Source organism: Anopheles stephensi, chromosome 3 (genome assembly GCF_013141755.1).
Source record: "Anopheles stephensi strain Indian chromosome 3, UCI_ANSTEP_V1.0, whole genome shotgun sequence".
NCBI lineage: Eukaryota > Metazoa > Arthropoda > Insecta > Diptera > Culicidae > Anopheles > Anopheles stephensi.
Genome location: NC_050203.1, coordinates 26033751 through 26056717, shown reverse-complemented (window position 1 = coordinate 26056717; position 22967 = coordinate 26033751). Strand labels below are relative to the sequence as shown.

The following is a 22967-nucleotide window of genomic DNA, read 5'->3' as shown; positions in this document are numbered from 1 at the left end:
CACTCGGTTTCGTTTGGCAGCAAAGAGAAAACAACATTTTCCAAACGCTTCGCATTACATCGCTTCTTAAGAATCTCATCTTTCGCAAGAAACAATTCCGAGTGACACCTTATTCTGCGAAACGCATTGGAAACGCTTCGAGTTGAAAGGAAAATGGAAGCGGTTTCCGAATTACTGGCAGCTGTTTTCCGATCATCGTTACGAGTAGAAGTATTGTGGTGGGGGGGGTGGAGGGAGGGGATAGAAAGCATCAGAATGATTCTCCCGTTTCATTCCCACGCCCTCGCCAACCACTCCCCCTGCAAAGCGGAATAACACATCAGAGAACAAATTGAGTCATTGGTTTGCAGACTATTTAATGGACCATTACTAAGAACCATTTGTTTGCTTTCGCTGAATCCATCCTATCCCATTCCGAGAGTGCCTTGTGACCAGTTCCACTTCAAAACCAAAAAAAAACGGTGGCAGACCATGAAATGTAGAACCAGAGCGGGGGTAGGGGAAAAGGGACGTGAGGATGGCAAGAGGTGAGGCGTAACTTATTTACTCTCTAATCCACTTTTCTGCACGTTTCATTTCTTGTTTCCCACTGCTAACCTTAGCAGAGTAAACTGTAAGCCTAAAGAATTACTGACGTGCTACGAATGGAATCGAAGCCGGTTCAAAGTTAGTCTGTCGCGCGGGCGCGAGACGACCACAAAAAAAAAAGTGGCCTCCCATACACTCCAGACACATCCCATCCAAAGCTTCGATCCCTCGGCATGGCCAGTGGAGCGCGATTACGCCTAACGAAGCTAATTTAGTTCAACAAGATTATAACGCTAGATAAAGTGCCATTTTGCAGCGCCTCCTTTCCGGTTCTGTGGCACAGTTTTGCTGGACCGACCCGAGCCCAACAAACAAACATTAAAAAGGAAAGACGGGAAAAGACTAACCTTCCCGCTACTGCCATCCGAAAATATTCTAGCGCATGGGAAGCATGGGCAAGACAAAAGGTCCGGGACCGCGAAAGAGCAAAACGAATCTCCGGTTCTGGAATCTCTCCCACTCACGCGTAGACCTCTTATCTTGGTTCGTCCGAGAAGCACCCAAAAACCGTCGGCAGGGACGCATGTTTTTCGCGAAGTGGTGCTCTTAACAGCCTCAAGTCGTTTGCTTCTGCTTCTTCTTCACCATCTCCCTCTTTCGATCTTCCAATTCCATTTGCGCGATGGGGTGCGAGCGATAAGAACAAAAGCGATTTCTTCGCCGAGGTTTTATACTGCTGGTGGTGGGATTCCTATCCCGGAACCTAATATCGAGACCATTTTGATGCCAGTCGTTGACAGTCGGGGACAGTGAAAGCCTTTTGCAGCATTTCGTTTTACTCGGGTGTTCTCTTGGTTCGTTGCCCTCTCCGCACGGACAACCGCATACAAATCGGTGTTGAAGTAGAAAAAAAAGGCAGTGCCCTCCTCTACCGACTATCCTTCATTTTGTCTTCCCCTTTTCCCCGCGGTGATGGTGTTGGGTTTGTTGATCCGGGATAGACCTAATCCCGGGCCCAGAAATTTTGGCCACCTTTACACACGGGCAACGCAGACACCTTCATCTTTGCCCCTGTCTTCCGGTTCGATTAATGCCGCAGTGCCATCGATTGACACAGATTCAGCGAAAAAATGCCATAAATTTCTATTTCACCCGACACCGCGCGTACATGGCAGCTCGTTTTGTCTACTTTTTTTTTTGTTGGCTGGTCGGGAGGCACATCTCCGACAGAAGTCAGCATTCGTTATGCGTTTTATTATTTTTCTTCTGCTTGATTTGCTTCCCTCTGCTACCGTCTGACGTTTATCCAATCATCGACAGGGCCTATGGTGGATGCTTTTTCGCTAGCAGCGTGCCACTCGGTTGCTTCTTATCGTAAGAGGACCACCACTCACGGTTAGCACGTTCCGTGTGTTCGTCGCACGCATCCTCCTCGATACGCACGACTCTTAACCATGATTAATCGCGGGAACTACCGGGTGGAAGGAACAGGACGCGAGAGATCGCTCAAAGGGGAAAGGTTGAGACTGCCAACGAAGGGAACATGATATGCCCGTACGAGTTTGTAAGCAAACAGCAGCCCAACGAATGGACGATAATCGAAGTGTAAGCATTAATGGAAAGCCGCTGTGTAAGCAAAGTGAAAATAAACATTGTAGACAGCAGAGTACGGGCATTCAGGAAGGACCTCCGTTACGTGCATGATCTGGTGTCGGCTTATTGGCTCTGTTGGAGGAGTGTTAGCCGGTGGCAATGAAAGCGGCAGGCTCGAAATGATTTCGTGCGTAACGGAAGGCTTATTCTTTGATTTGTAGCGGTATTGTTATGAACATAGGCATATGTTTTGCGCAAAGAAATATTACTTCCTGTTACGCCTAAATGCATGCGATTTTGTTGCATGCCATAATACGTGTTTGTGAACGGTTGTAACAGTATTAGTGTAGGCATAAGATAGGATAGGATTAAGAAATATTGTAAATATAGATAGAACCCAAAACGCATTCGACCAGAGCAGACGTCCCCCCTTGAACAGCACAACGAACCATCCGAACATTTGGTCCTTCGAACCGGATAGTTCCTGTTAGTTACCGTTCCTATTGTTGTTTAAGTTACGTTGGTTTTGTGCAAAGTTATAGTGTTTATCGTCCTGGTGTTGTTGTGAACAATTTGCGCTTGCGCTCGTAAGAACTTTGTGTCAGTTGTAACCAGCGAAGGTGTAAGGACGGAGAACGACAGTGTTTTTATTTGTTTTCAAGGGGAATTTGTGATTTGTTTAAGTTTCACATAGTAATTTGTTCGAATGCAGATAAGTAATTGCACGCGGACTTAACTAAGCGTGGGTTCAGGGTGTTGACCTTTCGATTTGTCGGTGAACTAGTGAACTATCAAGGACGGACATTGCACAAGGTTTAGTGTGTTTACAGCAGTGGTATTAGTGTAGTGTTTCGTACGCTGGAAGGAAAGTTCATCGATGAACAGTTCGGTGCCGTAGCAAGTTCTTCGATAAGGATAGAAGCAGCCATTGCAACTAACCCACGGTGATTAGGCAGGAACGGCGGTAGTGGCAATTTTTGAAGCTTTATCCGTGAAGTGTGGAACAAGCTTGCTTGCAGAGATTGATGTTGTGCCGATAGCAAGGTTCAAATTATAGAATTCAGTGTGTGGTCAACACGTGGCTTGATAGTGGTATTAGTGCGAAAGAACTAAGTACGTTAACCTTACAACGCAACGCGTCAGAGTGAACAGCTTTGAGAGTACGACAGGGTTCATCAGTGAAGGTGAAGTGTTCATCGAGAATCGTTTACAGTGTCGGTCGTAATAATACGTGTGGATTTCGCGTTCATTTCGTAATCCTTTTTTGTTATCGCGAAGGAAGTGAAAAATATTTAAAATGCCTGCAGGGGACAAGCAACAGAAACAATTACAGCAGCTGCAGCGCTTATATCGCGATAGTTTGCGTAGCATTGACATTTACGAAGAGTTTGTGAACAATTACGATCCAGCCAGAGATAGTGACCAGGTCCCAGTGCAATTAGAACAGTTAGAGGAAGTGAAAAATGCATTTACAGATGCTCGAGCACAGTTACTCATCGAAGAGTCAAGCGTCGAAGACGAAATGTGGAATGATCAAAGGACATTCATGACAAAATATATGAAGGTGAAGGGTTTTTTGTGCGCACAACAACGAGTAGATGCAACAAATCTTGTGGCTAGCAGTACGATTCAAACATCAGTGACGCATACACCATTACGACTTCCCGAAATCAATCTGCCTTCATTCGACGGCGATGCAACGAAATGGCTCACTTTTAAAGATCGTTTTACCTCTATGGTTCATGAAGTGATAGAACTCCCAGATGTAACAAAACTGCAGTATCTGTTGACGGCGTTGAAGGGAAGTGCAGCAACACCATACGATCATACGCAGTTAGTAGCAGAAAACTACGAGTCAACATGGAAATCATTGCTACAGCGTTTTGATGATTCTAAGAGAATAAAACGAGAATATTTCAAGGCACTTTACCAACTGGAGTCTATGAACGGGTCAAGCGCTGAGGAGTTGGCACGTCTTGTAAATGAGACCAGGCGGCTGGTACGAGGGATGGAGAGGTTGAATGAGCCGGTAAATCAATGGGACACTCCGCTTACAAGTTTGATTCTCTACAAGCTAGATTCTGCTTCTTTGATGGCCTGGGAACAATATTCTGCCGATCATGAGGCAGACACGTATAAACGTATGATTGAGTTCTGCGAGAAACGAGTGAAAATACTAAGTAGCTGCACCACACACACAACGAACGCTGTAGACACAAGGCCGGCAAGGGTGGTCGGCAGTTCATCACCACGTAGTTATGCAGCAGCGCGTCAGAAGAAAGAAAGTGCGACCTTTTTAGCATGTGCAGCACAAACTCCCAAGGCAGCCTCTAATACCTGTCCGGTCTGCAAGGCTGATCATAATGTGGCGAAGTGCACCTCATTCAGAAGCATGGACTTGTCCCAAAGGCAGACGGTTGCGAAGGAAGCTAGGTTATGCTTCAGCTGCTTAAGAAGAGGACATTCTATACGATTTTGCAGAATGCATGGCAGATGTTTAAACTGCAATGGAAGGCATAACACTTTATTGTGTATCAAGCAGGGAGAGTTTCCAGTATCAACAAGCTCAGAGACATCAGCGCTGCCAATTAGTGCGACACTTCAGGACAAGGTAGAGAAGCCACAAAAAACCGTCTGGTTGTCAACAGCTCTTATTTTGGTAGAAGGGGTTAATGGTTCTACGATTCCTGCACGAGCCCTCCTGGACATGGGAGCCCAGTCTAACTTTATGTCCGAAAGATTGGTTCAGCAGCTAAAACTAAAGAAGGAACGAGTTCACAAGCCGCTGTCAGGAGTGGGAACCGTTGCATTGACCGCGAACAATTTGGTTTCGACAACTGTCAAATCTAGAACAACCACATTTGTTAAGAGGCTGGAGTTTTTAGTACTGGCAAGGGTAACAGCTAACTTCCCATCGAGATACGTGAAAGTCGAAGGCTGGAATGTTCCATCAGGATTGGAATTGGCAGATCCATCATTCTACCAGCCTGGATCAATAGATCTTTTATTGGGGGCGGAAGTGTTTGCCGATATGTTGAAGCAAGGTCAGATCAAACTCGCGCCCCACTTACCCAAGCTACTCGAAACTCATCTTGGATGGATAGTTAGTGGCACTGTGTTTGAGCATCCTAAAGGAAGTATTGATGAAGCCCATATTGCGTGCTGTGCTGTTGAAGACGATAGTTTTGATACGGCAATGAAGCGGTTGGTGATGCTGGAAGACCTTCCAACAGAAAGAATTCGCTCAAAGGAAGAGGAACAATGCGAGCGCAGCTACCGAGAAACAACATACCAGAACGAGGAAGGCAGATACGTGGTTCAGCTGCTCAAACGGTTCGATTGGAAGACACTTGGAGAATCCAAAGAAACTGCACTGAAAAGGTTCATGGCTATGGAAAGGCGAAGAAAATCGGACTGCAGGCTCGACGACGCTTACAAAGCCTTTATGAAAGAGTACCTTGATCTTAAACACATGTCATATTTGGGTACGTATGCAGAAATCGATACAAATAACTTAAGACCTTCTTTCTTTCTTCCACATCATGCGGTTTGGAAAACGGACAGCACCACCACTAAATGCAGAGTTGTATTCGACGCATCATGTAAAACAACTTCTGGTCGGTCCCTGAATGATGTGCTATTAACCGGTCCGCAACTACAAGACGACGTTGTATCGATACAGCTGCGATTTCGGATGAAACTAGTAGCTGTAGTGGCAGATGTGGAAAAAATGTATCGTCAGATACTCGTGAAGGACTGCGATAAGGCATTGCAACGAATTTTGTGGCGCAGCGATGCTAATGAGCCGATAGCAGTGTACGAGTTGAACACGGTCACATACGGCACGGCCTGTCCTCCGTTCTTAGCCATCCGAACCCTGCAGCGAATCTTTGATGATCATGGCACCAAGTTTTCGAAGGCAATGGCATGCAAGGCAGATTTTTACGTCGATGATTTGCTGTCCGGTGCAACGACAACACGTGATGCACAAGAAATGGCCGGGCAGTTAAATAAGTTACTTTCGTGCGGAGGATTCAGTTTAAGAAAGTGGGCATCCAATTGCCCAGAAGCGCTGAAAGATATTCCGGAAGATCAAAGAGCAACCAACCCACAGCATGAATTGGCAGCCGAGACCAGCTCTATTTCGACGCTTGGATTATTGTGGACACCTGAATCGGATATTTTACAAGTCCAGGTTAAGCTACCGATACAGGAGAGCAAATGCACGAAACGACAGGTGCTAGCATGTATTGCACGTATCTACGATCCACTCGGCTTCATAGATCCGGTTAAGATGAAGGCCAAGCTTTTTATGCAGCAAATTTGGATGTTGAAGGGAACAGATAAGCGCGCTTGGCCATGGGATGAAGAACTCCCGGAACAGTTGGCTCGAGATTGGATGTCATTTTTTATGCAGCTACATCTCTTGGAAAAGGTACGCATTCCACGGGTAGTTATTCAGAGTGATACGTTATCGATGCAGTATCACCTGTTCTGCGATGCATCAGAGAAAGGCTACGGTGCGTGCTGCTACGTTCGAAGTGTCTCGACCAGAGGAGAGGTGTTAGTTCGACTGATGATTTCAAAATCCAAGGTGACACCGTTATCTCAGAGGATGACCATTGCACGTTTGGAGCTCTGTGGCGCGTTACTGGCAAGCAGATTGTACGAGCAAGTAAAACAGGCAATTGGCCGCGATGAGCCTACATTCCTGTGGACCGATTCGATGACCACTTGGCATTGGATTCATTCCCCTCCAAGTCGGTGGAAGACATTTGTTGCGAATCGGGTTTCGAAGATTCAAAACCTTACGGAAGGAGCCAGCTGGAGACATGTGCCTGGAGTGGTGAATCCAGCCGATGTGGTGTCTAGAGGCTGCGATCCTGCAACGTTTATGGAGTCAACATCATGGTGGTCGGGGCCAGAATGGTTGGCATCGACAGAAGAAAATTGGCCAACAGTACCGGAGTCTAAGACTCTGGAGACGGGTGAAGAACGTTCCAACGAGTTAATACTTTCTTCACTGGATGAAGAAGGATTTATTGACCATTTGTTCACCCGTTACGGATCATACTCAAAACTTCGCATGGTAGTTGGGTACTGTTTGCGGTTTATACATGCTTTGCGAATGAGAGTAAGCAGCTCAAAGGTCCAGCCTAAGTTTGGTGAGGGCCTTTCAACGGCAGAACGGCAGCAGGCAGAATGGGTATTGTGTCGATTGGCTCAACGTAACTCGTTTAATAGAGAATGGAAGGATTTAAACGCCAAGAAACCAGTTCATCGAGCGTCACATCTTCGAGGGTACCAACCATTCATCGACAGCAATGGTTTAATTCGGATAAACGGCAGATTGCAACATGCATCTCTATCACCTGATGCCAAACAGCCCATAGTGATACCGAAAAAACACCCGTTGGCTATCCTGTTAGCTGAGTACTACCACCGGAAAAACCTGCATGCTGGTCCACAGATGATGCTTACCAGAATAAGGCAACGATTTTGGCTGTTGGATGGACGATCGGTGGTGAGAAAGAGTGACTGAGGCGAGACCGTTCTCTGTAGCTGGCGTCGATTATTGCGGTCCTGTTTGGGTGAAGGCACAATCGCGGAGGGCCGCCCCTATAAAGGCTTTCGTTGCAGTATTTGTGTGTTTTATTAAGCGTGCCGTCCACATCGAGCTCGTGTCGGATTTGAGTACACCAGCGTTCCTAGCTGCATTAAGGCGATTCGTATCGAGAAGAGGCTTGGTATCGGAGTTATACTCTGACAACGGTACGAACTTCAGGGGAGCTGCGAACGAGCTACACCGCCTATACGAGCTGCTCAATTCTCCTGATGACCGAAGGGAGATCTCATCTTGGTGTGCCGAGAACCAGATATCGTGGAAGTTCATCCCACCCCGGACTCCACATTTTGGCGGATTGTGGGAGGCTGCAGTGCGTTCTATGAAGCACCATTTGATTCGCGTCATCGGAAATGCGTCAATGTCTTATGAAGACATGACAACGTTGCTATCGGAAGTAGAAGCATGCCTTAACTCAAGACCTCTAACGATTCTTTCTAATCATCCCACAGATCCAGAAGTACTCACCCCTGGACACTTCCTAACTGGCTCGCACCTCCAGCATGTCGTAGAGGTTGATTTGAAGGATGTACCAGAAAACCGTGTGAACCATTGGCGCCTCGTTCAAAAACGACTACAACACTTCTGGGAAAGGTGGCGTTTAGAATATATGCAACAATTGAATGGGAAACACAAATGGGATTGCATTGCGACAAAAATTGTGCCAGGAACAGTAGTATTGTTAAGAGAGGATAATGTAGCACCTATGAAATGGCCATTGGCGATAATAACAGAGGTTTACCCTGGTAGTGACGGCATAGTAAGAGTGGTAAAAGTACGTACGGCTCAAGGCAATGAGATTAAAAGACCAACTGTGAGAATCTGTATTATACCGAATCAAGAACGACAAATGGCACACGATGGAAGTTAGATTAAGGTTTGTACATAGCATGTTCTAAGGTTAGGAATAAACGCATGAAGCTAGCAATTATTTCACGAAAAGGATTACAAGCATGCGAGGTAAAATTAATGAATTTTAGGTGGTCGGCATGTTACGCCTAAATGCATGCGATTTTGTTGCATGCCATAATACGTGTTTGTGAACGGTTGTAACAGTATTAGTGTAGGCATAAGATAGGATAGGATTAAGAAATATTGTAAATATAGATAGAACCCAAAACGCATTCGACCAGAGCAGACGTCCCCCCTTGAACAGCACAACGAACCATCCGAACACTTCCAATAGAAGCAATTGTGGGCTGGCAGCTTCATGTTGGGCTTGGAATATGAGTTATGGGACTAGTAGTAAGCATTAATTGAGCTTTAATGAAGCATATTGATTGACTTATTTCGCTTTTTTGTTCGTACGGAATGTGTTGCCTTACATCACTATTTATAGGCACTGTAGTGCATGGATGATGTGATATCGGAGATGTGTCACAAATATGTAAATGTCACCAGATGATATCGGAATTATGAAACAATATGTCATATACTGAAATATTCTAAATGGTTTAATTTCTCCTTCAAAAGAGCTTTCCATAAGGCTATATTTTCAATAGGGACAGCCCAATGGTAGAGGCAACAACGGCGCCGGTCTTCACACGAAGGACCTGGTGCTCAAATCCCATTCCATCCCATATGCCATCAATTCAAATCAAACAGTAGTTCCAAGCCACTGTCAAACGTCTCAAAGAGCATTTGAACAAAAAAAATCATTTAACAAATCACTTCGTCTCACAGATCTAACCAAGGCCGAACACTCCGGGTACAGAGGCTTCACACCAAAGCAATCAATTTTAAATTTTATTTCTTTCTATAAATTGTTAATAGGCTTGTGCAAGCATAACAATAAAATTATTATTTTTTCGTATTTAATTGCAACTTTGGGAACTGTTGACCTGCTAAAAATAATGGGAACGCTCACTTAAGACTCACTCGATAATACAAAATCAACTAATTTAAATGTAATTGAGTAAAATCAACCAACCAATAATAAATCACTTTTAAAGCAACGTTTCTTCTCTCTAAAGGCAGCAATAAAACAAATAGCAACACATTAAACGTTAACAATTATCCTAATCCCTTGCAATAAGCCACCACTACTGCAGATGAAACTGTCACCCAAACGACCGGCTGTCAATTTAATTAGATCAGTAATCTTTCAAACGGCAACGAAGCAAATCCTCCTCGTTGTCATTTTCCTTTTGTTGCCCTTTCCCTTTCCTGCACCATTAACTCGAGTGTCAAATGTTCCTGCTTCGCGTCTGAACAACACTCGATCAGCACTTCTCATCATCATCCTCCTTCTTATCATCATCATCGTTATCAGGCTAGAAAGTGAGAAAAGATTTTTGGCGACCTAGCCGCTCATTCTTCGCTGCATTAATTGGATTACGTTCGCTGTCCGGCAAGCTTTCGCACCCGGGGGTCGCCTACACCCTTTTAAAGCCTAGCCTAAACGGTTGCCAATGTCAACGAGCATTTGGAAAATTAAAGCTCTCAAAAACTCCTCTTGTCTTGCGTTACACGGTTCTATCGGTTCTTCCTTTCCCTTTTTTTGCCCGTTGTATGTGTGCCTTACCACTACTACTGTCCGCACCATTCTTGGCTAATGAAATTTTCATTTCCTTAAGTTCGGCTAGGGCAAGTTCGCGTGGACTGGAGATGTTTTGGTACGTGCCGTCGAATGGTGCTCTTTAGCAAAATGGAGTGAACCGACTTTCTTCCCAAACTCGCATAGGAATAGTGTTCAACTCAGCTAGCTAATGCTCCGCTTACGATATGGGAAAAGGAACCCAAAGAAGAAAAAACACACGAAACCTAAACCTCTCGAAGGCGAGACCTTCGAAAACTCACCCAATAATAAAATGGAATCGTAAAAAGGCGAAACTTACACAGTGTGCCGGCCCCACGACTCTTTGTGTACGTGGTGCTCTACTACTACTGCTCGTGCCTCGTACGTTCGCGAAATGGCGCCTTTTTTTACAACTTCCCGTTCAACGCTCGCTGTACGCGGCTGGTGGTTTCTGATAGTGGGATGAAAACGGACTAGCCAGTCCCGCGAGCTGCAGTGGTAAGCACTTCGTTTTTATCACGTGTTCACCCGTTGGTAAACGATGCCCAAGAACACCAGCACCGTCTTTTCGGGGACGGATGTTGGGAATCAGCGCCACTAGCAAAGCAAGAGCACTTCTTGCGGTTGACAACACTGCCACCGGACTGGTACCGAGCGTGATGGGAACCTTCTCAGCCACGACCTGCACACTTAATCATACGCTCAGGCGACACACTCAGGCACGACTCATTGGTGCTACCGTGAAACCCACTGCACAAAAGCTCCGACCCACACGGCACAATGGCGGCCGGAATGAATAATACCGGACGTCCGGATTCTTCGCGCACTAAAACCCTCCACAGCACAGCGTTGCACCAGAGCCTCCGGATTGCTCGTACAGATATTCGCTCGCTCGGCACTAAGAAGGATTACCACACTTCACCAGCATCAAGAACAGCACCTTCACCGAACCTGCACTTGCTCCGTGGTTGGATAGGTTTAAAGACGCCAAGAAACCTAACTCCTTAGTTAGCCCCGACGTAACCGACGACCGCATCACAACTGAACTACTGAACCACTGTCACACGCAAAACACTTCCGCCTGACTTAGACGATGCTCAAACGCACACACCCACACGCACGCAAGATTTCATTCCCTTACACTTTCACTCCTATCCACTGACCGTTGGCGCCGCCGCTACGATACTTCCGGAGGCAGGCGGCGACCAGTTGCGATAAAATGTGACACACTTTTTTGCACCCATCGGATGCGAAGAACAGAAAGAAGAACATGCTGCTGCCGGCCGGTCCGGTTGGTCCCGGTCCGGTCGTTTGAATCTCGTACAGCTGCCGGTTGGTACGCTCAGAGTGAAACGTCAGATAGGGAGTGTCCGGTACGGCTTGCGTTATACTAAGCAAACCTGTTTATCACACAATGGGCCGGATCGTTGTACTACTGCCTGCTAGTAGTAGTAGAGGTGGTTATGTTCCGCGAAGAAGCAAGAAAAAGGAGAACTGATGTTGACACTGTGCCGCGTCGTTTTAGTGCGATAAGATCAATGCTCACGATGAGAACGTGCTAAAGAAGGTTAACGGCACTACAACTACTATCACGATGCAACCGTTATTCATCACAATGACATTAGCGTAACATGACAGCTGCTCGCTCTGTCACTTGATAATAATCACTGTGCCATTACAGTAGGCTGTGCTGGATGCGTTCCGTTGTTGCTGCTTCCACCATAATCAAACTTTACGTACTCCGCGTTAACGGGCGCTCTCTGACTACATCTCACTTATCTCATATGCATACCTTCCGCTTGTTGCACTGCCCCGAAAATGTTGTTAACAATCAGAAACAAAGTTTGCTAAGTGGATAAAAATTTCACCACCTCAAGCGCACCCCATCACCACCCTAAAATGAGCAATGTTTACACTCTCGCCTGCTATAAATAAACACACGCACAAGATGTCACCGTATATTTTTGCTTTTTCTTTAGATTATTTTCGTTCGTTCAAGCTTCCGTTGGAACGCACACACGCATCAAACACACAGCTCACTTCCGTCGCTGTACTAAATCCTTCCGGCTTTCCACCGTTACGCCGTATGCAGCTCCAAAAAGCTGACAGGTGATAGAGAGTTGGGAAGGATTTAAACTTTTCCCCCCTCCCACGGTACCGAAGCAACTTATCTACCGGGTTCACCTGTTTTGGGCAGCTCGCCTTCCCACATGACATATGCCGGATGGTGTGCCTTTTTTATTTTCAATTTTCCCACCACTCACCTTACGTGGGAGAGTTCTTTTCTTTTTTGTGATCGCGTGTTCCAGATACAAACGGGACGGAATCTACGAATTCACGGTAGATAAACACACGGTGTTCGATATATTCGCTCGTTCAGCAAATGCCAGTTGCGAACGCTAGCAACGCAACGACTCAACTGATAGCGGGTGCGAGCGAGTTGCAGCGTTTTTGTTGCGCTTTCCACATCATGCCGGAGGGTGTTCATGCGTAGAGAGTGTTTTTTTCTCTCTTGGTGTCCGACTCGATTCACTGGAACGAGCTTTTCGCGTTTCGTGCCTGGTCGGATGAACACCAACAATGGACGGTTCGGATCAGAAGCTTTTCCCCTCACAAAATCGACCATGCTACATTGGATCGCTCGTGTGTGGGAGTCGCGTCACAGGACATATTCGATTTTTGTCCGTATCGCTACCTCACACTGTTGCACGACAAGACTGCGATGAGTTCATCCGTTCATTTGGACTTTAATGAATTATACGTTCGAACGTGTTGTTTACGTTGTTCGGAAGGCAACGTCCTAGGAAAGGTCGCCATCGTTGGAATACCTCTCGCTTTCTGTCCCCTTCTTCCCCTCTTCCCTGCACTCTCAAACAAACACATACACTCAGCATCACAGACAAACATCAAACCGATTTCGATTCCAGCGCTAGCAGAATCCCACCGATACGGGTTGCCGTGGGTTAGCCGCAGTGCAAAGTCACGGCACAAAACAAGCACCACAAAACTGGCTGGCTTTCCGGTATCGTACAGCTTTGCGAGCTGCTGTTGTTGTTTTTGCTGGTGATGGTGCTGCTGTTGTCAGCCTCGAGCTTTATGTTTGTTTTAACGACGTTGCGGAGGTGCTGCCACAGCGCTGCCATGCAGGCAGAGGAATATTTGAAATCCTGATTGAACCCGAGCTCTACCTATTCGAAGCACCGATAGCTATTTTATGGCCTATCCCGGGACGAACTGGCATGTTATGGCATACCCTCGGGTGGGGGAGAGTTTGAGGTTTGTGTGCAAGTCTTTCGCTGATGAAAGACGACAATGAAAAGAAAGAAAGAAAGAGAGAGAGAGAGAGCAATGTAGGGAGCAGGTTTTATCTGAATGCAAGAAATGAAGTCATCAAAGTTTTTAGTTATTCATAACACGTTGTTCCTCTCCCCTTTCTGCCAGTTAAGCAGAAAAGGCTTAAAGAACACTAACATTCGCTTTTATATCTAGCGGCAACAACAAACGGCTTAATCTATTCCAAAGGCCAACTTCCAAAAATGTGATCCTGTGATCCTGTGAGTTCAAAATTTAATCTTCTTTCACGACAAGCCCTGATAGAGACACACACACGTGTGGAACATGGAATGTTCTTCCAGCATGTTTTTTTATAATTTTTTTTTGTTTTATTCTCCTCAACAAGTCCGGCACACTCGTAATCATTCCGAACGAAATCGAAAACAAACAACCGGAAGCCCAATTCACTGTAAGAAAATTCTCCGTACGCATACCTATTCCGAGAGCTTAAATATCTATCACAACAGTGTGTCCTGGGTCGAGAGGTTCAACGAGTCACATTGTAAGCGTTTGTCATCGTTGCTTCAAGAAGAAAAAACATCGCAAGCACACCTGAACACACAAGAAATACATCCACAAAAAAAAACAGTCTCATTCTGGCATGTCTTCAGCAAAAGCCCACCTGAAGGAATGGAACCGATATAGTACGATAAAATCGGTATAGAATTACGCAAATGGGAGACCTGATGACTTTCATCCAAAGGACCAAGGTAGGATCGTTAGCTAGCGTCTACGTTACGCACTCGGCTCGACGAATCGAGACGATTGAGTGTTGGACCGTGATGTCCTCCGCGAGACATCGTTAAGTGATTACGACCTGCTGGCATCTGGCACCGCACCGTACTCATTTTGATTACTACGTTACGCTAAACCATATGTAGGGAAAGAAAAAGAATAAAACAGCCCCCGCGTCAAGTCGAAATGTTGTAAGGTGAAAGTGCTTAATTTACTCGCTTTTCTCCAGAGACACTCCACTCTACACTGCCCCCGAATATCTCGATGGGATAAGGCTCTCGAGAGTCTGGCTCTTAATCTACCATCAGTGTACCTGGTACCTTAGGTTTTAGTGCTACAACTCACACACACACACGCTAGCTGGGTACACTTTTTCCCATTAAGACGTTCATTTGAGCGGCCTCATCAGCGTCATATTGCTCCTTCGAGAGGTTTTGTCCTCCTCGAGTTGCTGCCTAGCAGAAGCTTTTCCGGATAATGTGCGCGCGTACGTGTGTGTTTCGTGTCTCGTTACGCTGACAATCCGCTTAGCACCGATGGTTCAATTTTCCATTTTCTTGGCCCCGTGTACGCACACAAATACACACACGCTCAAGGTTCATACTCTTTCTTTACACTGTTGCGTACTCGCGTTGCCATGGATGTGATTTTTTGATTAGCTCTGGACAAGATGGAACGCTTTCAACAGGCACGCACCCTCAAGTGGGATAGGTAAGTAACGATTCGGTGATTTTATCACTCGGCTTCATCCATTAGGGCAGAAGAGGATGGGACTGCGTTAATTCTGCTGCGAGTTGATCAATATCCGTGAGCGGATTTTATGGCGTAGGCTTTATAGCTTTTTTAAGTGACATTTGCTGTCTAGAGAGTAAATAAATAATTTTCTAAAATTGTTCGCAAGCGATGATCGTTTTCTTTATTTTGGAATTGGATAAAATTTATAAACGCCTGAGGGTGTGCAATCTCTTTCTACAATTTGCGAGTTATCTTTCGAGTATATGGACAATGTCATATCTTGTTACAAGTCCCTGATCTCAAATTTGCTTTCATTCCAGCACAATAAAACGAGACAAAAGAAATGATTTGTAATGACCCACTGTAAATAGATATTCTTAGCTCTGCTCAACAAGAATGACGTTGCCTACCTTTAGGCGTCAACAGCTCTGAACCTTCCATCGGCAAGCAAGCGGCTTGAGCACACGTTTTAAACACGCAACACAAGACAAAAAGGATAAATTAACAACCGCATCGCCTTTGTTAAGCACTGCAGGATGCCCACTGGCAAACCGGCCCAAAAGTAAATCTTCCCCAAAAATCGACATAAAGCACCGTTGATGTTGTGCCTAAGGACAAACGGGGCCCATAAATCGGCTCGTAAATTGTTCCCGGTGACGCTAATAAATTCACTCGGGCTTGTTTGTTCGGTAGCGTCACAAGACACAATCCTCCGACAACACGTCCGACAAACAGTGGGCCTAATTAAGGTAAAAGCTTTCCCTAGCCTACCTTTCGCAAGACGCTCACGCCGGCTAATGGGTATCGTTCCGCACATAGCTGGCGGCAGGGACTGGACTTCGTACCAATTTTATTGTCCGTACTTACGCAATTTTACGAGGCTCTCGGTACGCGAATGTGTGTTCCCCTTGTCTTGGTGTTGTGCCCTTTTTTCTCCCTTCTGATGTCCACCTTCCTTTCTAGAGGGATCGTTAAAACCGGTGCGTTACAAGCGAAACGGATAATTAGGCAGCGAAATCGCCCGATGCAGAAAGGGACATCGTTTTGTAATCTAATGGTAAAAATCAACAAGCCGGTTTGCGTTACTTTCCGTAGGGTATTTGTACGGAAAACCACCTTGCAATTGTAAATTATAAATTCATCTTATCGTTTTTATATTCACTCCGCACAATCAGACTTTCGGTGAGATAAAAGCGTTCTCGCATTCATCTTTATTTTCCCGGTCGCATTAAACACCGTTTCAGTCTTACCTTCCACTTAAAAGCAAATGAAAACATTGTCCCTAGCCCATCTCCGTTTCCATCTTATCCGAAGTGGATCGTTACGGGTAATGCTGATTTCCCAAAACTATGTAATTAAGCTCCGCACCGTTACCGCTAATGTTCGAAAGCTCATTATTTTACGGGTCATAAAACGTATCTCCAGAGCGCTGGATGCTGGCAAGCCTGATGCAGCACACACACGAGCGCACGAAGCACTGTGAACTGGATTCCCAATGTAAGCGTTATGGACATTTACCATCGAGCTAATGTGTCGTTAACGCGCTTTTTGTCCTTTTGGCAGCAGATGGTTCCTTGCGCGGTACGTATGCTAAAGAGCTAGTAGTTTTCTTAACGTACCGTGCGCCTAATGTGTTATTGTTCAGGTGCATTAACTGCTGGTTGTTGAGCGGTGCAATTAAAAGCCCGAGCCTTTGATGCTTAATAATTATTATTGATGGGCGCTTTTTTCATGGGATGCAGATGTGTCCTTGGAACTCTCTATACCCTAGTTTGATGCACTCTGTAAGAAGTTTAAAGACTTCTCCTTAAATCATAAATATTAACAAGTTCAACGAGCTACTCGATTTCTCTCTCGCAAATAAACCCATTTCACAGGAAGCAAGGCAAGTTCTGAGCTTCCCTGTCAGGCTCACATTGTGCCAACATTTTCTCCGGTCACGTACGGACGTTTTCATCATGACAGATAGTGCTCTCGGTGGTTCCTGGTGCTGCAAAAGCACGTACCACTCGTTGTCGAATCTATCCGGCACTGCACTGCAAACGTACCATCGACATTCAATAATCACCATCAACGCCATTCCGCCATGGAACACTGTTTCCGGGGCCTAGCTTTTTGCAGCCCTGACCAGGCTTACCAGCAACTGTCAACTGCCGAAAATGTGTAACGATAGACTTTACCCGGACCGGCCATTACTGTACCTCCACCGGAATGTCCAGCATGGGCTCCATTTTCTCATCGATCATTTCGGTGATTGGATTCCGCTGAGAAGGTGAGTATTTTTATCGCACCATACCCTCAGGAGGTCACCGACTGAGACTGTAAATTCACGTGCAAAATAAATTCTCTCTGTACATCGTGCAAGGGAGCAGGAAAATGCTGTTAAAGTAGAGCATCCCTCTTCGCTTTATTGGAATTGATCTATCTGCGTTGGCACTGGAGTAGGATGAGCAAAACTCTAAGCGGATCTAAAGAAGACATGATTGAATGGGTTCTATTGTCCTTATCGAACAAACATGAATTATTGCCTGAGAAGGGGTGACAGCAAGGACGAAAAATGGAAAGGATCGATACGGATGTGTAATGGTATATTTTATGAGAACCCATTTGATTTTTATGGTTCACTGTCATGCTTTATTGGAGACTGTATGTTGGGTATTTGTGTCCATTATCAGATTCATTTTCATTTTGGTCAGCAACATAAACAGAAACATGTCTTGCGAGTCAGTTCTTGCATGCGCATACTCTCATTCTGACGTTGTGACTCCTGACTGTTGAAGTTCAAGCTTGAAGTATTATATGACCACTCAAGGTCAAAATTATATTCAATCCACTTAGTGCCATGGCAACCCGGTGGTAGAGGTGAAAACGGCACCGGTCTTCACACGGCAGGACCTAGGTTCAAATCGCATCCGGACTGTCCCTCCCGTATTGAGGACTAACTATCCAACTAAAAGGTATTATTAGGTCTTGAATCATAGATCTAAATATTGAAAACAAGATAAAGAAATTTTTTTTGAAAGACAAAACGAAACTCCAAGCATGTCATCTCATAATAGTTAGATTATTCTATTTGACTATGAATCTTCCTTTTCTTTCTCGATCTCCTTTTGTGCGTATCATGTTCTCAGCAGATCTCAAAGCCCGTATCGAATCATATCTTGTAAGTTTATTGTGCCTGACCGTACGATGATGATACCAGCCAAGTGTGTCACACACTCCAGACTCAGACACGAATTATCCGACCGAAAGTCGCCTTAACTTCCTAATCAAAATAGACATAAGGCGTGTACCGTCACACCATTAATAGAGGAGTCTTATTCCTTGTGTTTTTTTTTCTTGCTGGTATTTCCCCAATCCGCAAAGACCATGTTCAACATTCTGAGCACACGGACCGAACGCAGGCTCGATTCTCTTCGTCAACTTTCTCCCATCGACGCCCCATACCACCCCATCATATGAGCGATGAGGATGGCGTGACGGAGGATTTTCTCGTCATTTCGGTGTCACACTCAATTTAACAAATGTGTAATGTCGTAATGTCACTCGGTTGTAGGCATCTGCGTTACAACCATCGCTAGCCTGCCTCTTCTTCCTCCCCCCCCCCTCCTCCCCCTCCCCCTTCCACCACTTCCTCCCCGTGGCCCTAGGGAGAGCCCTCGATTGCTGTTCCGTGCGTATGCTCAAGTGATTAATTCACGGGCTTGTGGCGCTTAAATTTACCACCGCACACAACAATCTGATTACATTAAATTTGACACCCCTTTATCACGCTCGATGCTTTTTCCGTACGTTCGCTGACGATTTCCTCGTGAGTACACACACAAGTATGATTGCTTTATTGTGCGTTCCTGTGGAAGGGGAAAACGCCCAAACGGGGAAAGTGGCGACAGTGTGGAGGGAAATCTCGCGCCACAAAACCACAGTCTTGTTCCGCAAAACCAAAATCAACACATTTCTAAGCGTTTTGTGGTGTAGATTTTAGCACGCATCGCCGTCATCAACTCGCGACTACCAACACCATCCGACACACTCGCAGAAGGTACACATTTTGAAGCATTGCACAATGGTGAATCACAATCCTAGCGAACCTTATCCTGTAATCGTACAATTGGTGCTGTTGGTGGAAAACATAAGGGAAAACCACCCTCCCAAACATTCAACCCCTTTTGACCCATTTGAGTGTTTTTTCTCTCCCTCCACGGAAACAAAGCTATTTTTGTGCTTCGAGCACAAACCCGTATGTGAGTGTTTATTGTTCTTTAATGACACAATGGGTGCCTTACGGAAATCTGTAACCGCCCCTACAGCAATTGTGAAAAATCGCTTACAAAAGCTTGACATAGCTTGATTGTGAGCAGGGAGGTTTTTGGTTTTGTAAATTTAATTTCCATGTTTTTTTTTTTTGTTGTTGCGTGCAACATGCTGGAATGTACCAGTTTAATTAAGGGGTGCTTAAAGCTTTCTGGGAAAGCATCGCCAAGTGAGTTGTGTAGTGTGTTATTGCTAGGAAAAACCGCCATTGAAAATATGGCTTTTTATTCGGAATTTAAATAGTATACTTCCGTATATACCTTTCGTTTTGACGTAAGTTCCTCGAATATACGTTTTTCGTGACTAAGGTGTACTGGTTCATTGGAGGTTTGACACTTCAAGAACACCATGAGTTGACGATTTCCGAAGCGTATCAACTATTGGGTTTTATTTCGCTTGTAAACAAAACCTTTAAGGAGCCTTACTGTATTAAATCATTATATAATGCTATTGTAAAGCCAACCATAAAATTCGAAAGCATTATTTCGGCAACAACAAGCCCAACTAAGAGACAAGCTGGAGACAATAAAAAGAAAAATTATTTGAGTAATATTGAAATTTTTAAGTCCAGATAATTATTATTTACTGAGTTTAGATCGACTGGTTATGCTTCCAATAATCCAAAATTAGTTAAAAATCTCTAATAATTGCTAGCTAGTCATGCTAGAATAGGATAGTGATGTAAGCTATATAAGGCTAGATCACTGTTTATATCAGTTAACAAAAACAATCGACACCTACCTTTAGCTTGATCAGAGCTGTGAATATCTATTAAAAGCTTTTCTGGAACAAGATAAAAATTTCAACCTTTGGTACTGTTAAATTTGTGTGTGTGTGTGTTTTTTTTGTTTATTACTGTTTCTAACGAACAGTCAGTATCAACCGTCGTTCTCTCGGACACACAATAAATCATCATAAAACAGCATGTGTGTATGTGAGCGTTTCCACGAATAAAAGTAGCGCGTCAACGTTCACGTTCGCCATCCAGTGGCAAAGCACGCCTGAAGATATTTAATTATGGCATCATAAAAATATGCAATAAATTTAACACCAACCGGTCTTACGCCTCCCAAAAATCTTACTGATGTCACACTGGTTTCGAGAAGGACGCCGGTTTCAGCACGTTTAAACAGCCACAGTCAATGAACTCGCACGTTAAAGAACAGTGTCTGGAATGGTCTGGAAACTGTTAGACAGCTTAGCTCTGGAACGCGACATGTAGCGCCATTAAATTTGCCCAAGGTCGTAAGAATCGTACGCCGCACAAGGCGGGTCATAAATAGTGGAACAAGTTTTCGGGAGCAGTCGTTGGGACGTTCACTGTCACAGCCGGGATGCAAGGTTACAGTAGAGATGATGAAGTGTGACCCCGGTTTTTACGACCCATGTGTTTTGCGGTAAACCACTGATAAATAATCCCTTCTAAACGTATAAATAATTCTGAACGACTTTTTTTTTAACGTATAAATAATTCTGAACGACTTTTTAAAGTAAACTTTTTTACGGTGCACAACATAAAACAACGTGACGTGATCGTACTTTGTTTGGTGTCGTAACGGGATTCTTCGATTTGCCTTCAGATTTGCTTTTTGGCATTACAGAGAACCTCACTCGTGTTGAACTATCGAAGAAAATATCGTTTTTGAATATATCTATTCAATTTACTATTTTGCAAATGTAGCCCTACCAACTCCCTGTGTTACACATTTTCACTGAAACCCAGAAATCCTAATAGGATTTCATTGAAAACATTTCGCGTTCGCTTCACTTCGTCGTGCGGGTTTTCCTTCCACCAGAAAACGATTTAAATTCTGTCAATCCGAGGTGCTCAATTTATTCTGAATGGCGCCACTACTCTACCTAGGCAGCACACCCCGAGCGCTATCTTTTCACTTCTCTAATACCCACGGCCCTGAGGGGCAAAATAGTAATGATGTTAGTAATCCCCTTTCTGCTACCCAATTCGAACGCTTAAGCCTTCTTTATCCTTGCACTAAGCGGGGTGTCCTTTTTTCATCCTACCACCACCGGCGGCCTCAGTATCGTAACACCGGACGGACGGAAATGAAATGATACACGACATAGTTTGCGAAACCGAACGCAACAAAACGAAGTAAGAAAATTCGCTCTCTCTCTCTCTCTCTCCCTCTCTCTGGATGCGTTCCTCATCATCATTGTCATGATCGTAGCAAACGATCAACGTCATTGCAACAGCAACCAACCCCCAGGCCACAATGACAACCACCGGCCAGGCGGAGTGACAGGCAAATCTCATCCGAAAATCCAATTTCTTTTCCCCGCGCAACTGCCCGCCGATCCGGAGCATCGGAGGCGTGAAAAGGGTTTCCCAGTCGCTTGGACGCTCGCACAAAACTTCCGGGTTCTGCGTGTGGGATCGGTCGTGGTTTTTCGTCGGGAAAAATGGAACGTCTAAGCCACAACAACCCATTTCACAATCCGTTAACCTTACCCATCCGTGTGTCCCAACCGGGGTGGCTGTCAGTGGTCCAAGATTTGGTGCCGAAAGCGAGCGAGAACCGAACCGAATGCGGATTTGAAATGGAAAAATGACGCACACGTTGAAGAGAAAATTCAGGAGTGAAACGCATGACGTGGCCATTTTTGACCAGCATGTGGCGTTTGGTGAAGGAAAAATGGAGATTTTTACCCAACATGACGAGAAAGAAGAAGAAAAAGGTAAAAGCATTTCAGAAGCATCGAATTGGTATTCTTAAACGGGATGGTCTTCAAACGTCTCTTTACGTTGCTTTGCTCAGTGTGATTCTAGCCTTTGTAGCTCGGGATTTGGAAATCTCTTCCACCCTCAGTAATGGGTTTTGTGGCTTACCAGGTTGTTCAAAACGAATGACTTAGAAAAAATCGGGACACACTTAAATGGAGGAAAAAATCATAGCAAAAATCGTTATGTTTCGTAACATGTCTTTCGGAATTCAAAAAAGAAAGATATTGAAAAGATCCTTTCTATGAGTAAAGGTGAAATGGAACGGCCATTTGGCTTAATCTTGTGTTACGAATTCTAGTCAGACATTTATTGGACTATTGAACGGACCATGTGAAAGAATTACCAGCGAAAATTACATCACATCATTCCTCTGGGTCGAATTTGGTTTACCGGCGCCTAAAAGTATGCAATCACCATATGTAATAACAGTTTTAGATTTTCTACGAGGTGTTTAGGGAACCGTAAAAGCCTTCACGATGTGGATACAACAATAAGCCTCAAGAATTGCATACCGTCAGGCGATATTCACCCAAGATAATACGGAGTGAAACATGCGTCAGGAAAGGAACTAACGCTTGTAGCACTATGATGATTTGTCAACATTGCATGTATGATTATTGATCAATTGTTATAACATTCAATAAGTTAACGAAGCATTTTATTAAAGTGATTTTCCTAAACCCGATTATGCTCTTCTACTAATTATTATGAGAGATAATTGCGGGGTGGTTATCAAGGTCTATTGTGGTTGTTGTAGTGTAATTGTTTTGGATGATTTTGTTTTTCCGGTCTGGTCCGGTTTTTTTTTATACGTCTCTCGTAATGATTCGTATCGTATTGTTTGT

General features: G+C 44.7%; 1 protein-coding gene across 1 annotated transcript in view; it reads right to left on the bottom strand.

Annotated features, from left to right (window-relative positions):
- Positions 1-12690, bottom strand: part of LOC118511459 — a 42866-nt gene extending 30176 nt beyond the window's left edge. The window contains exon 1 of the mRNA XM_036054561.1: positions 10582-12690. The gene's annotated coding sequence lies outside the window, so the exon portion shown is untranslated. The remainder of the gene's footprint in view (positions 1-10581) is intronic.
- Positions 12691-22967: the final 10277 nt, after the last annotated feature.